The sequence below is a fragment of the Nannospalax galili genome, unplaced genomic scaffold, assembly GCF_000622305.1.
Source record: "Nannospalax galili isolate Female #2095 unplaced genomic scaffold, S.galili_v1.0 scaffold72, whole genome shotgun sequence".
Taxonomy (NCBI): Eukaryota; Metazoa; Chordata; class Mammalia; order Rodentia; family Spalacidae; genus Nannospalax; species Nannospalax galili.
The window spans coordinates 10,674,521-10,691,175 of record NW_008336933.1 but is presented as its reverse complement, the minus strand read 5'-3'; the positions used below and the strand labels follow the sequence as shown (position 1 = coordinate 10,691,175).

The following is a 16,655-nucleotide window of genomic DNA, read 5'->3' as shown; positions in this document are numbered from 1 at the left end:
ACGATTTACTTAAGTCATTCATTAGGGAACCAATAAGATAGTAAAGGATTTGAAAAGCCCATTTATACAGTCAACATAAAGAATGTTGGAATAGTAATACCCTACTCACACAAAACCATTTACACCCTGCCTGCTGTCATTGATTAAAGCTTCATTATGTGCTAGTGTTGAGTGAGGGGAGGTGGTTGAGGGGACAGAGTTTTCTGGCAGATCACCTTGGGTCTGCCTTTGGTCTACCAGACTTACTAGAACTAAATGGAATGGGTTCCTATCTTGGAAAAGGATGCAGCAGGCTAGGTGAGCACAGAAGTTATTTCCAAGGCAGTGTCCTTGCTCAAAGCAAGTGTGGAAGTTTTATTCAGAGAGCCTACATACATTCATATAGAGATTGGCCTATTTCTTAGCATGTTCAGTTAGGAGTACATTCCTGAGAGTGCTTAGTTTAAAGTCATGGAGCACATGCTTAAAAGATGGACAAGAATACCACTGGTCACACTTACCTGTAATGAAGTTTTAGCTGAACAAAGGACACTTTTGCAAGCACATTAATTTAGGAGCTTGCTCCTGGAGATGCCTGCCTTGCTTAGTGGCTAACAATACTAGGAGCAGAGGCCATGCCATGTAAACACACTGCTTGGCTGGAGACTGGGATTGAGATTGGGGTGTTGGTAGAGCAATTCTCAATGAAAGGGGCCTATTGAGAGTTAGGCAGCGCTCCACTGGAGCACAAAGACCACTGTGTCCATGCTAAGGAGTTTGGACTCTGCTGATAGTACTAGGAGTCACTGAACATCCATCAGGCATGCCTATCATCTAGTCCCCAGTGCAGTCATAGACTCCACACACCCAGAGGGTAATGCCAGACAAAAGAAATGCTAAAGGCAGTTGGCAACATGGCTCAGCAGGTAAAGGGATAAAGGCAGTTGCTGCCAATCTGACAACCTGAGTTCAATCCCTGGGACCCAGATGGTAGAAGGAGAGAACTAACTCCTGCAAATTGTCTTCTGACCTCCATACCTGCTCCATGGCACACCCATGCCCCTCCCTTCCTCTTGCACTCTAAATAATAAAATGTCATTTAAAAGGAAAGAAAAAGGGGCTGGAGAGATGGCTCAGTGATTAAGAACACTGACTGCTCTTGCACGGGATCCAGGTTCAAATCAGCACCCTCATGGTGGTTAACAATTGTCCATAACGCCAGTTCCATAGGATCCGGAATCCTCTTCTGACCTCTGCTGGCATTGCATGACATAAATGCACTTACATGCAGGCAGTACACTCATACACATAAAATATTTTAAAAGGAAAGAAAGGAAGACATGCAGAACACTTGTCAAGACCCCATCCAGAGCTCTCATTTCTACTCTACTGTATGATCAAAGTCTCTTGGTTCTTGTGGAGATCTTGGGGAAGGAGGTGCCCAGTTCAGTTAGATCTCACCTTAGAGGCTTGATTGCATGCGAGCAGTGCTGCCTAGGAAGGGAGTTGATAGACAGAACCCCAGACTTGGTGGTCACGAGAACCTAGGCCTTGTCTCTAGCTACACTGGATCTTAGGGACCAGGGTCTCTCCTTCACAGTGTGTGCTCAGTTTGGGTCAGATATTTCTTAAGGTGATGTGGTAGGATCTGTGATTGCTGAGCTTGTCTGCCATAATGATTGTTTCTATTTCTTGTATTTAATCAAATAATGTTATTATGGCTTCTAAAATTCTGCCACATCTAGCTGTGAAGAATGATTCTGACAACATCGCCCAATTAACATTGTAAGCTAGAGATCTGGAAGAGCTTGAGTTTCCTCTGTCTCACTGACATCTCCTGCCTCTGGTTCTGTCTCATAGCTGTGTCTTGGTTTTTCCTGTTTCTCTCTCTGCAAAGTCTACCTTGAAGCCCTCACTGTTTCTGGATTGCTGTTACTTGACCAGCACTGGCCAGTTTTGCTCTGAGTCCCACTTCTGCTGTCCATTCTCTATCTGATCCCAGACTGACCTTCCTAAATTGTAAACCTAACTGCTGTGGTCTGAACTGTCCCCCCAAATTCATGTTTGGGTAGCTTCATCTCCAAATTCATGTGATGATGGTATTTGGAGGTGAACTTTTGGGAAGTGATTAGGGTTAGATGACCCCCTGGGCTACTATCAGCCATGTTAGCAGACAGCAGAAAGGCCCTGACCAGATCCTGGAACCTTGATCGGTAAACTCCCCAGCTTCCAGAAGGTGAAGTAGCTTCTCTTATTCAGTTATAAAGAATAAAATGGATTATGATGCTGTCATGATATGTAACACTTCCCTGATCTTACTCTATGACTGAAATCTTGTGACTTATCTTTCTAAGTAAATCCTCCAAGTTTTGCCCATGCTGACTTATGTTGTCATCTCATGCTTTCACTTTCCATTTAATTAATTAATTAATAATCCATTCATTCTTCATTCATTCATTCATTCATTCATTCCTCTAGCCAGCCAGCCAGCCAGTCAGTCATTCAGTCAGTCAGCCAGTCAGTCAGTCAGTCAGTCAGTCAGTCAGTCAGTCAGTCAGTCAGTCATTTAGTTTCTTGAGACATGGTCTCACTATGTAGTCCAGGCTGGTCTCAAACAGTGATGATCCTCCTGCCTCTGCCTCCCAAGTTACAGAATTATAGACCTGAATGCCTGAACTTCTGATCCTCCTGACTTCACTTCCCAAGTGCTGGGATTATATGTAGTGCTGCTGCTTCTCTTCTTCCTCTTCCTCCTCCTCTTCCTCCTCCTGCTTATTTTTCTCTTCCTCTCTCTCTCTCTTTCTTCCTGAGTCAGGGTATTACTGAATAGCCCTGGGTAAGCTCTATGTCAGAATTGTTCTACAGTGCTGGAATTACAGGTGTCTGCCTATATGTCTGTCTTTCCCTTAATCTTTTAACAACTCACCCCTTTCACATGGTGTTCTAAATGCTGAAAAGGGACCATTCTAATGCTCTCTCTTCTTTTAGGTTCAAATGAGATAACTTGCAGAAAAATAATGTATCTAACACTAGCCCCAGGAAGTCAAGGACTAAATGCATTTTAATGATGGAGGAGAGGAGTCAGAGATGAGAATTCTGGAGGAAGACCCCACCCAGTGCAGAGAACTCCTTCCTATTGTCTCGCTGTACATCCTAGGTACCCCATAGTAATCCTTAAGCCCCCCAAAGATGGAGATTTGAGACAGTAAAGATTCCTCTGTTTTCCTCAAGGCCTGTCACTGGTGGCAGGAAATTGAACTCAGATGCTGCAGGGTGGGTAGCCTGAGGTTCCCCCTTAGAGACACAGTAGGGGTTGGGGGTTGGGAGACAAAGGAGCTTCATCAGAGACTTGGTGCCCTGTCCTCAGGCAACAGAGGAGTCCCACCAGAGACTCAGAGAGCCCTCTATTCAGCCACAACTTGGTTTTGACCTTTTACCTTAGGATGAGTCAGAGTGAAGCAGTTAGTGAATTTACTGATGAAGAAGAAAGGTAAGATGTACTTGAAGAGAGTCAAGTTCATGCATTAGGAGCAGAACACCAGTCAGTGCCTGGGCAGTAGCTACACATGTGACATAGGGGCTTTACATAATAGGGCTTTACATAAAGTATGTGCTGGTGGATTCCTTTTCTTCTCTATAGAATTCTGCCCTTGAGGAGGAGACAATTTTTAGGTACACTGTGCAGGCTTGCAGATGGACAAGGGAGTAGAAGTAGAAAAAACATTGATCAAAGGTATCCTTCCTGACACAGGTCGTCACAAGGAGGGTGCACTACGGTTTAGATCATCAGCATGTGGAACAGCCTTATCTATGATGTTTCTAAGAAAGGAGACTGCAGCTGTTTATGTAGTTATGGTTATGGACAAGCTCATTGATGTCATTCAGTGAAGTGGGAATTAGAATCAGGAGAATGAAGGGGAGGACTTCCCTTTCCCATGTCCTTCTGTTTCCTGACTAGCTGCCTCAGGCCCTCCATGAACAAATCTACTTCCTTCCACTGTCTCTGTCTCCCAGGCCTTCAACAGAGTAGCAAGCAACATGGACTCTTAAGTTCTGGTAACACTTATCATCCATTCTTTACAAAATCAATTCACTTTCTCTTTTTGTTTGATTTATCTATTTTTATTCTATGTATATGAGTGTTTTACCTGCATCTTCTGAAACTGGAGTTTCAGACAGTTGTTAGCTGCCATTTGGGTGCTGGGAACCGAACCTGGGTCCTCTGCAAGATCAGTAAGTGTTCTTAACTACTGAGCCATCTCTCCAACTGTAATTCACTTTCTTTCTTTTCTTTCTTTTTTTTTAAGTTAGGCTTGGTATCACCTTCCATCACAACACACAATGATTTTGGCAGAGATCCTAAAAGTAATATTCTTATCTACTTCTGGGTTTTCCTTATTCCAAATTGTTGTAATTTAGACAGCATATTTCAGAAATAGTTAACTCATTTGCTCACTTCCACCTAAATTCCTATACCTGCATGGTTTGTTAATTCATCCAAGCCTCTTTCACTCCTTTTGTGTGTGCTCAATGATCAACTTTCACCTATTTCTGTAGCAAAGAAGTATCGCTCAGGGGTCCTCCTCTGGGAAAACTGGGAGCGGTAGACACTACTATGAAATAAATAGCTATTTATTTTTCTAAACAGCCTCCATTTTCTTATTTATACAAAGTCCAATCTATAGTTTATCCAGAGTCCAGCTGCACAGAACAGAATGAGAATGATGGCTACACTACAGTTGGGCCAGGACAGCCACAGAGATAATCATAAAATATGTATTAAGCACAGTGGTATATACTTTATATTCATTCAAAGCTGTTCTTTCTATTGCTGTGATAAAACACTGACCAAACCAACTTGGGGAGGAAAGCGTTTATTTGGCTTACATGTCCTGATTACATTTCATCGTTGAGGGAAGCCAGGACAGGAACTCAGGACTGGAACCTGAGGCAGGAACTGGAGCCCAGACCATGGAGGAATGCTGCTTGCTGACTTGCTCCTCTGGCCTGAGCTCAGCCTACTTTCTTACACAACACAGGACTGATAAGGTTCAGAGAGCCCTGCCCCCTCACCAACAGGGCCTCACAAGCCCCGTTGATAAGCACCTTGGTCTTTGAAGTCAAGAGAAGCAGACTTTTCTCCACTGTTTGGCCAACACAGCAGGCTTCCCTTTTGATCTCTAAAGAGGGCAGGTTTTAACAGTCCTGCTACCCCCCCCCAACTTAAAAAAACAAAACAAAACATCTTCCTGCCTTCTGCAGGAAGCAGAAGCCTCCCCCTTTAAAAAGACCCTGTAGCAGGAGGCCTCCAAAGATGGCACGGACCCAGAGCCCTGGGATTCAGCGAGAATTCACTTCACTTCTTGGTCTGCAAATAGCCTGCCAAAAGGAGCCCACGCCTCTGTACCCTGCTCATGAGCCCAGTGACTGCTGACAGACTGCGTGGCGTGGACCGATCAGAAAATGATATGCTGACAAAAGGGACTCGGGGGTAGAGAAAAGGGAGATATATGTCGTGCCCCCTGCTGCATTAAACAAGCCTGCAGCACCTCACCTAGTGCTTGCTTCTACCTGACTCCCGGAGTCTGTGTGTTTGACTCCGCGCCTCTTGTCCCCCCAATCGGCAGGGGACCAGATCCAGGTTAGGGTCTTCACAGCTGGCCTGAGGAGAACCCGCAACAAGAACCCAGCTCGCAACCCGTGCAGACATTTTCCCTGCCCAGAAGGGAATCTGTCCCATGTGCTCCTTTGCTAATAAACTCTATTCTGATGGAGTTTTATCTGTGTCCTGGTGCTTTCTGCTGATCAACCATGGATTCATCCATAGGCTACTTTATCTATCAAGGACCACCTGCCCAGTCCACAGTGGGCTGGGCCCTCCCACATCCCTTGACAATCAAGAAAATGCCCCGCAGAAATGGCCATAGGCCGATCCAATGGAGGGAATTCCTCAGTTGAGGTTCTCTGCAACCAGGTGTGTCAAGTTGACAACTGAAGGTATTCAGCACAAAGGCTAAGGAGGATGTTAGAGAAAGGCACCCACGGATGGTAGAAGTAGGTGGCACCCTGTTCACTAAAAAAGATGATCTGCCATTCTTCCTTGTGTACTATAAAGAACTAAATTTAAAAATTCATCCAGGATGGAGAGTGGTTAAGGGCACTTGCTGGTCTTCTAGAGGATCCAAGTTTGGTTCCTATCACCCAGGTCTGTCAGCACACAACTACCTGTAACTCCAGCTCCAGGGGATTCAATACTGACTGCAATCTAGCTCTTGTGGGCATCTACACATATATGACAGACACACTGGCATTCACACACATACACATGAATGAAAATAAAAATAAATCTTAAATTTCAATCATAGTAGGTATTATAATACATGCTGGCAATTCCAGCTCTCAGGAGGCTGATGCAGGAGGGTTCCACATTCCAGACCAGCCTGAACTAAATAGTTCCAGGCCAGCCTGGGCTACATAGTAAGACCCTCCCACCCTCAAAAACTCCATTAATCAATCACCTACTCAAAAATTTAAAATTATTAAAAGTTATTGCTCATTATTCATCAATTCTGTATTCATGAATTTTCCTACTCCCTAAAATTTCTTTGTAATCTCCAAATCCATACTTAAAGGGCCTCCACGGCCATGCAGACATGCCCAGGGTGATGGAAAATTTGACTCACAGGAAGTGTGTGTCAAGGTGATGTTCAGTCTTTTTGATTCTGGTGCTGTACTATAAACAGGTGTCCTTATGGTCTAGTTAGCACAGTGTTTTTGGTATTTTCACTGGTGATTTTGCTGTGAAATGCATCCAAGCACAATGCTGAGTTCTCTGCACAATGCTCTCTGCTGTGTTCCCAATGGTAAGAAGGCATGATATACCTTATGTGGGAAACACGAAAGTTAAGTGGCATGTGTTACAACATTGTTGGTGTATTCAGTGTTAAAAATTTGACAGTGTACACTGAATGAGGTGTCTTTAAATAGAAACATATGTGAGTCAAGGATATGTATTCATTAGGTGATGAAAATGCTGTAACCAAAGGCTTAAAGGACATTACCCTCTATTCCCCTAGGAACATTGGTTCAATACAGTTATGAAGATTGGTTCCAGGACCTCTAGCAAATACCAAAACCCACAGATTCTCAAGTCCTTTATATAAAACTGTATTATATTTCATAGAATGTAGGTACATTTCCCCTATGCCTTAAATCTCTAGATCTCCTGTAATACCTGACATAATGAATATACTATATAAATAGCTCTTATGTCATTGTTTTTTCTTGATAATTTGTTTCTCATATGGTTACTACTTTATTTGGTTTAGAATATTTTTTATCCACTTATGGCACTAAATTTTCTTCCCTTTTTCCTCCTTGGGAAGTTCTGTGCGCCCTCCCAAGGCTCCAAGGCTCACAGACTAACATCAGTTTTAGCTCCGGTTGTTCATGGTCCTTTATGGTAGGGAGTGAGGGGATGACTTACAAAGAAACTGCCCAGCACCTGCGGCCATCCCCATCGCTTCCTCTCTGTTAACTTTATACCTTTTGCCAGCACCCTGTGAGCCCCATGGTCTCACCCCAGGTCTGTAAATGCCCCATCTCGCTTCCACACTTGCAGGATGCCCGCCATTCTCCTTGGCAGCCGCACACACTTCTTTTTCCCATTCCAATCTCACTGTCAGGCTAACTCTCCGAAGCTAACTCTAGGTATCGGGCTCCGCCCCTGGCTGGCTTAAACATTTTGGAATAAGTATTTTTTTAGGTTACACCACTGATAACGAAATTGGCAAATGCGTGACTTGTAGAGATGAAGGGTCAACTATATTGACTTAATCAGTGTTCCTTGTGGTTGGGAAAGATGAATTAATATGAATAATTCAAATGAGCTGTATGACCAGCTGTGTTAGCTTGGACTCTCCTAGACACAGATTCCAAGAAAGAAGTTTGCCTGGGAAATAATCCTAGGAAATAACTGTTTGAGAAGAGGAAAGTGAGGAAAGAAAAGGTAGGCTGAAAGGGTGAGGTGAGTTACCTGAGGGACAACTGAAGGTCAGATCTCCTGGGACCCCTGCAAGCTGATAAGGAGCCTGTGCTTCAGGGCAACCTTCCTGACAGGGATGAGGGCAAGACCTGCAACTCGCAACTCCTGTAGAATTTCTACTTTAATTTTCGTTTCCAGAAGATATCTTGCTGTTGTTGTTGTTGTTGTTGTTGTTGTTGAGACAGAATCTCCCTGTAGCTCCGGCTGGCCTGGAACTTGCTATGTAGACCACGCTGGCCTCAATCTCACAGAGATCCACCTGCCTCCACCTTCTGAGTGCTGGGATTAAAGGTGTGCATCACCAGGCCAGGCTGTTTGCAGAAGACATCGTGTATGAAATCAGTTCTCTTAAATTTGTTAAAGGGTTGTTATGACTCAACTTGTGGTCTAGCTTGGCGAAAGTTCCAGATGTCTTCAAAACATGTATTCTATCATTGTTGGATAGATAGTCTTTAAATGTCAGTGATTAAAAAAAATTCTTCTGTGGGTTTCTAAGAAGTATGTTGTTATTATCAAGCATATTTGTAGACATTTATTGTGAATTAATGCATCTATTTCTCTGTCAGTTTTTGCTTCACACATTTGAAGATCTATTGTTAGGCAGATATGGATTGATTTGTATGTCTTCTTGACAAATTGATCTTTTTATCATTACACACTGTTCCCTCTTTCTTGGTCTGCAGTCTAACATTTCATCTTAATAAAGGAATACAACAACTTTTTCTGGTCAGTCAAGTAGGTAAGTGCATCCATGTCGTGCAATGCCCATGGAGGACAGAAGAGGCTGTCAGAGCCTCTGGAACTGGAGTTATGGATAGTTGTTAGCTGCCATGTGGGTGCTGGGATTCAAACCTGGGTCTTCTGTAAGAACAGCCAGGGTTCTTAACTGCTGAGCCATCTCTCCAGCCCCTATATCTCCTATTTTAAGTGGGTTTGATATAGGCAGCATACAGGTTTTTAAAATTTTACTTCATTTATTTGTTTTATTTTGGTCTTTTTGAGACAGGGTCTCCCTGTAGTCCCAGCTGGCCTGGAACTCACAGATAGCCTCCTGCCTCTGCCTCCCTAGTGCTGGGATTAAAGGCATGTGCCACCATACCTGGCCAGGGCCAGGATTTTTTTAGAAATACAATCTAAGACAGGTGTGATGGTATATGCCTTTAATTTCAGTACTCAGGCATCTGAGGCAGGAGGGTTGTAATGAGTCTAAAGTCTGCTTGGCCATCTAGCAAGTATCAGTCCACTTGTAACAAAAGAAAATCTGACAACCTTTGCTTTTTTAGACTATTTATATTTAATATGAATACTAGTATGGCTGGACCTGGGCCCATCATTTTGCTATTTTTGTCTCTTCTGTTTTCTTCTTTCTCTGTGTGCCTACTTTGGGATATTTTTAAATTTATTCTGTTTTATCTGCTAACTCTTTTTGGTATTTCTCTTTGTATTTTCCTTTCAGTGGTTGCTCTAGGGATTAAAAGATAATGTGTCTTGTTTTCAAGTCGACTTAGAATTATTATTTAAACAACTTCAAATGGAACATAGACTTGAACTGTATAGCTCTCCTTCTCCCTTCTATGTTGTGGTTATCATATGTGTTTCAATTTTCCCACCTTTACAGTATTATAATTTTTGTTTTCAACACTCAAACCATTTCAATAACTTCAAAAATAAAAATACAATCAAGCATAAATTTGAGATTTCTAATGCTTTTTTTCCCCTTCACTTAAAAATTTTATTTTAGGGGCTGGGGAGCTGGCTTAGTGGTTAAGAGCACTGGCTGCTCTTGCAGAGGACCTAGGTTCGATCCAGCACCCACTTGGCAGCTAGCAAGTATCTGTAACTCCTGTTCCAGGGGATCCGACACCCTCTTCTGACCTCCATGGGCATTGCACCACATGGGTACACTTACCTCTTGCAGAGGACCTAGGTTCGATCCAGCACCCACTTGGCAGCTAGCAAGTTCTGTAACTCCTGTTCCAGGGGATCCGACACCCTCTTCTGACCTCCATGGTCATTGCACCACATGGGTACACTTATGTACATGCAGACAAAACACTTATACACATAAAATAAAAATAATAAATGAAACATTTGAAAAAAATTAAGTCATCATACCAAGTATTTGGTATCATGAAGGCAAATTTTAAAGAAGGAAAGATGTATTTTGCTTACAGGTCTCATGGCTCCATTGCTGAGAGGATGTGGGAAAGCGGGGCATCATGCAGAACATCCTGAAGAGCATCATCATGGCAGGGAAGGTGTGGGAGAGCAGTTGCTCACCTTATGACAGAGAAGAAGCAGAGAGAGCTAGGGAGGATCCTAGGACAAGGTATATCTGGAGCATGCCCCCAGAGACTTACTTCTTGCCATTAGCCTCTACCTCTACCTCACAATAATGCTATCTGATCATGAACCTATCAAGGGGTTAGAGGCTAGAAGCCCCTGATGCAGTCACTCTTCAAATGCCCATCTGTTGGCATCCAATCCAGGAGTATGGTAGGTGTTTCTATCATCTAGTATTTTGTTTTCTCAGTGTCTTTTAAAAAATATTTTATTTATTATTTTCATTTTATGTCTATGAACGTATTGCTTGCATTTAGGTCGGTGCATTTGTGTCCTGCAGTGCCCAGAAGAACTGAAGTTATGGAGAGCTGTTAACCGCCCTATGGGTGCTGGGAATCAAACCTGCGTCCTCTGCAAGAGCAGCCAGTGCTCTTAGCCGCTGAGCCATCTTCAGTCCCCCTTTTCTCAGTGTCTTAAAGATTTTGTCAGAGAAGTCATTCGCTTCCTTGGTTAGGTTTATCTCTAGGTGCTTTATTTTTTATTGAGCTATTATGAACTTAATGTTTTTCCTAATTTCCTTCTCTATGAGTTCATTGTTGGTATATATGAAGGCTACTGAACGTTGTATGTTGATTTTGTATCTTGAAACTACTGAAATTGTTTATTAGACCTAAGGGATTTTTGATGGAGTCTGTAGGGTCTTTTAAGTATCAGGTCATTTGCAAAAAGGCCTAGTTCGACTTTTTCCTTCCATGTTTTTAATTCCTTTTCTGTCTTTCTCTTGTCTTACTGCTCTAGCTAAGGCTTTTAGCACTACATTGAATAGTATTGGGAACAGTGGGTATTTTTGTCTGGATGTTGATTTTATAGAAAGTGATCTCAATTTCCCCCATGTAGTATAAAGTTGGCTAGTGGTTTATTGTATATGATATTAATTATTTTGAAAGATGTCCCATCTAGTCCTAATTTCTCCAGGATTTCTATCATGAAAGCATGATAGAACTTTATTAACTTTATCAAATACCTTGTCTGTAATGATCCAGATGATCATGTGACTTCTGGCCTTAAGTTTATTTATATGCTATATTATACTTTTTGATTTACATATGTTGAGCCAAACTTGAATCACTGACATGAAGTCTGCTTGATCATGATATGTGATCTTCTTAGTATGTTCCTGAATTCTGTTTGCAAATATTTTATTGTAAACTTTTGTATCTATGTTCATTAGGGAAATTTGTAATTTTCTTTATTTGTTGCATCTTTACCTGGTTTTGGTATCAGAATAATTCTGGTTCATAGAATGAATTTGGCAGTGATCCTTCCATTTCTAGTTGGTGGAACAATATGAGGAGTGTTGATCGTCCTTAAAGGTTTGGTAGATTTCAACGATGAATCCATCTGGACCTGGACTTCTCTTTGTGGGGAGACACTTCATTACAGCTTCACACTCATTGCTATGAATGAGTTGAAGTTATTTGTATCATCTGACTGTTGGTAGGTTATATGTATTTAGAAGTTCATCCATTTCTTTTAGGTTTCCCAGGTTTTGGAATGTAAGTCTTCAAAGTATTCCTTAATGATGATCTGGATTTTACTGGAGTCTGTTGCTAACAATAATTCCCTTTTCATCTCTGATTTTGTTAATCTGAGTCTTCTCCCTCTTTCTTTTTATTAGTTTGACTAAGGGTTTGTCAGTCTTACTGTTTCAGTTTCTTTCTGAAAACATTTTCCTTCAGATTCAGCTTCCTTTGGCAGTTTCTCTTGGAGTGGAGATACAGCTGGTTATGAGGACCCAGGGCAATCTCAAGGAAAGATATAAAGACTCTACCCAGTGTTTCTAGGTTCCTCGTATCATTAGAGAAAAAAATTCAGAGAGGACACAGAGTAAGGAAATTGGAGAGAGTTTTATTACACAATGGTGGGAGTTCTCAGAGTGGGCCAGTTTGGGCAGCTCATCTTATGGATAAGTTTTAATGGACTATTCATGAGTTGGGGTAGAGCTGGAGAGCAGGGAATTCCTGTAATAGCTGAGAGAGTGTTCCATATTATTGGAATAAGGTTTACACCCCCTTTTGGTCCTTATATAGGATTTTCAGATGTGTCACGGCATCAGATGCATGAAGGAAATAGCCCAAACTGCAATGCCAACAATGTGGAAAAGCCATTGTTATGACTGAAAGGACAGCTAACAGTCTTCTCAGTGGGCCCAGTTGGTCCCAGTAGGTTCTGGCAAGGTGACGTCTTTCTCTGTTGGGTCCTGCTAGAGTGCAGCTCTACAGTTGTGCTAGGCTTTAGCTGTCCAGCCTGCCTCAGGCACGCTGGCAATGATGTCACTTTTTCCTTCATCTGAGAATACCACATTGGACCTAAAGGGTATTTTCACTACATATAGAAATTGGAGTTGACATTTGTGCTGGATAGCTTTAGTGTCAACTTGACACACCTGGGTTGAGGGAACCTCAATTGAGGAATTTCCTCTATTGGACTGGCCTGTTGCCATGTCTAAAGGGCATCTTCTTGATGAGTGATGTGGGAAGTCCCAGCCCACTGTGGGTGGTGCCACCCCTGGGCAGGTGGGCCTGTGTTGCATAAGAAAGTAGGCTGAACAGGGGCCAAGGGAACAAGCCAGTAACACTCCTCCATGGCCTGTGCTCCAGCTCCTGCTTCCAGGTTCCTGCCCCAAGTTCCTACCTTGGGCTCCCTGATGAACTGCGACCTGGGAGTTGTAAGATGAATAAACCCTTTCCTCCCCAAGTTGGTAGTGGTCAGAGTATTTTGTCACAGCAATGAAGGAACAAACCAGGGCAACATTTCTTTTCTTTTAGCACTTAAATGATTTTGTTCCATTGCCATTACTTTTGACGTATGTAAGCATGGCTATTTGTTTTTGTTTTTGAGGCAGGGTCTCATGATGTGGAGAGGGATAGTCTAGAGCTTGCTTCGTAGACCAGGCTGGCAACAAACTCACAGAGATCAGTCTGCCTTTGCCTTCTGAATGCTAGAATTAAAGGTGTGTGCTGCCATACTCAGCATTAAGCATGCTTTCCTTTGCGTTTATCTAGTTTGGGATTTGCTGCACTTCTTAAAACTGTGAATTTACATCTTTTACCATATTTGAGTAATTTCTAGTCATTATTTCTTTACATAATTTGTCCCAACATCTTCTCCTTTGGCTCTGTGAACACAGCAGAGAGGTGCCACACAGGCCCCCAAGGCTGTATACCTAATTTCTAAATCATTTTGATACCTGTTTATCAGATACTTTCTACTGATGTATTTCCAAGTTCACTGCCATTTTCCTTTATCAATTGAGTTTGCTGTGGAGCCTGCCTTGTGCCCTTTTAAGTTTCAGGTATTCTAATTTTTCATTCTCTAATTTCCTTTTGGATTTTAAGAATATAATTTCTGGGCTAACAACTTGTATCTTTCTTCCCAATTCAGAAGTGCTCATTATATATTGAATGCAGGAAGATCAAAATGACTGCTTTAAATTATTGAATTTATTGGTTTGATTTCACCCTCCCTCATGGATTTGGCCTCTTGTATATGACCACTTCGATTTTCTTGCCTGCATTGGGACTCCATGTCCTGTACTACCTAGGCCGGCACTAGGCAGTTCTACATTTGACAGTGTCAGACCAGAGACATGCCTTGGTTCCCCAGATGAACTATGGATTCTACTCTCCTTAACGGTGTCTTCAGTTGTGATGGATAAGTTAAAATAAGTGAATTCACTGAAAGAAAATTCACAGGTCCTATCTAGTCAATGTAATACTTTATTAGTAATTAGTCTCTCTGTAGGAAACCAGGATGCCATGCCCTAGGGTGAGACGAGCCTAAAACTTTCAAGACCAGGCTGCATCTCTGCTAAAGGGAGGGGCACTGAAACAGTATCCCTGATATCCCTGTCTTGCTGAACACTGAAAGACTAGCAGGAGAAGAGTGGCTAGAACAAAAGTACAGGCTCCTTGCTCTGTGGGAAAGCATCTTAGTCACTGCTCATCTCCCTGTCCTGAACAAACAACTCAGCAATCATTAGCTAAGAGATTAGGATAGGTTAAAGGTTTACTCCTGAGCTAAAAGCTAAAAGTTTAATGTGCTTTTAGCCCTAAGAAAGAAAATATTGTGGCCAATATATTATTGGATAGGAACTGGTAATCTTGACTAAAAGTTTAAGCATCCTGCTGGCGCCAACTAAAAGGCTATATGTCCTGTTTCTTTGTACCCTAAATCTTTGTATGTGACTGCCATACCCCACGTGATTGCCAGTTCCTTGTAATGTATAAAAAACATATGAATTTTGTAATAAACAGCTTATATGGAGTTAAATGCAAGTCCCAGAGTTGTTAGCTACTCTGTCACAGATCCAGCCTCTCTGCCCCAGAAGCCAGTATGTCCCCCACTGAGCAAAGCAAGCCTGAGCCCCGATATCTATTAAGCCTTTTCATTCTAAGTTTTATGGAGAAATTTAGCACACATTTCACATGTCTCAATATTTTAGGCCTAATTATTACAGAAGATAATCTTCATAAATCTAATTGCATGCCATATGAGACTTTGTGGGTTCACAGGTCAGATGGAATTAATGTATTAAAGCGTTGCTATCAATCATATGGTAATAAGACAAATAATTCATTTATATGATTCATGCAAAGTGACTTGTCTGTTATTCATGTGTCATCGACATCTGCTTCATGAAGGTGTTGACAGCATTGTTAAAGTTGGCATATTGAAAACTTTCAGTTTTTGGTCATTCCTTTTTTAGTCATTTGTTGTGTGCCAAGTAGTAGCAAAGAACACTGGAGTAAAGTTGAGGCTTTCTGGCAGAGCCCTGGGTACTTGTGGAGTGATGGGTCTGTTGTAGACTGGCAGTTCTCTGTCCTTGGAGATTTTTTTAAAAGGGAAATATATGATATTAATGAACAATGTCTAGCATTGGCTATTTCTTGTGGTAAAATTTATACAACCTAAAGTTTACCCCTTCAGCCATTTTTTCTTTTTGTTTTTTTGAGACAGGATCTTCCTGTAGTCCCAGCTGGCCTGGAACTTACTATGTAGGCCACACTGGCCTTGATCTCACAGAGCTCTGCCTGCCTCTTTCTCCAGAGTGCTGGTGTTAAAGGCGCAGACCACAAGCTTGGCCCCTTCAGTCATTTTAAGTGTTCAACTCAGTAGAATTAAATACCCTCACAGTGCTGTGCATTCAAGTCTTCAGAACTCTTTTCATTCTTCAAAGCTAGAACTCTGTCCCCATTAAACTGCAACTTCTATTTCCTGTTCCCCTGCCCTACAGCCACCATCATTCTGTGTCTGTCTCTATACATTTTACTATTGTAATTTTTGCTTTGAGGTGTCACATGCCCAGTTGTTGATTGATTTTGTTTTGTTTTTGAGACCGGGTCTCCCTACAGCCACAGGTGGCCCAGAACTCACTATGTAGGCCAGGTTGGCCTACATTTCACAGAGATCTGTCTGTCTATGCCTATGAGAGTGCTGGGATTGAAGGTAAGCACACCAGGCCTGACTTGTTTCTGATCAGTGTTCTCCACATACCCATGAATCCTTTTCTTAGAGGATAAGCTACATGTTTCACAAGTGAGAAGAATAGGTCATTTCTGCAAGTTTTTCTGGAATGTACTTCTTGGTTTCCAAATTGTATAAGTTAGCATTTCATTTTCTAGCAGAAAAATAAGGCTGGAAAGTAAGGCCTTTCTTTGAATCAATCAAGTTAAATAAGTTATGGCAGTACAAGGGCTCCTAACATCTGCCTTAGGGTAGTGGGAAGGAGGAGCTCTTACTTGCTTTGGAGGCTGCATCACACTCTTGAGGACACTCACCTAGAAGACATACTGCTCCGGGGTCACCAACCCCCAGTTAAATGGGGGGCAGCCTCAGATAACTGCAAAGGATAGCCGCTGGAGCAAAGGGGGCAGCATCTGAATGTTGCCTAGCACTGCATTTGACTGAAAACAAAGGGGCTGTAAAAACCCAGGGTCAGACTCTCATCTTTACTACAATGAAATTTCCATCTTTTCAGTTAAATGAATCACAGTTTATCTGAGATCTTGTTAAGACAAAGAGAATTTTCAGGTGTTAGACACATATGTAATCTTCATACTTGGTAGGTAGACGGAGAAGGGTATGGCTCAAGGCCATCCTCAGCTATAGAGCAAATTTGAAGTCAACACGAGTGACGGGAGAGTCTATCTCAAAATGTGAAAGACGAAAACAAAAAACAAAGAGTTGAGATCCTCCTCCTCCTCGTGTTCCTCCTCCTCCTCTTCCTCTTCGTTTTCTCAAAAAAGAGGATCATGGGGCTGGAGAGATGGCTCAGCGGTTAAGAACG

At 42.2% G+C, this 16,655-nt stretch overlaps 1 long non-coding RNA gene across 1 annotated transcript in view; it reads left to right on the top strand.

The window, feature by feature from the left end:
• The first annotated feature begins 7,856 nt into the window (after nt 1–7,856).
• The window catches only part of LOC115070116, a 49,874-nt gene continuing 41,075 nt past the window's right edge, over nt 7,857–16,655 (top strand). Inside the window, exon 1 of the long non-coding RNA XR_003849308.1 lies at nt 7,857–7,987. This is a non-coding gene — a long non-coding RNA (uncharacterized LOC115070116). The remainder of the gene's footprint in view (nt 7,988–16,655) is intronic.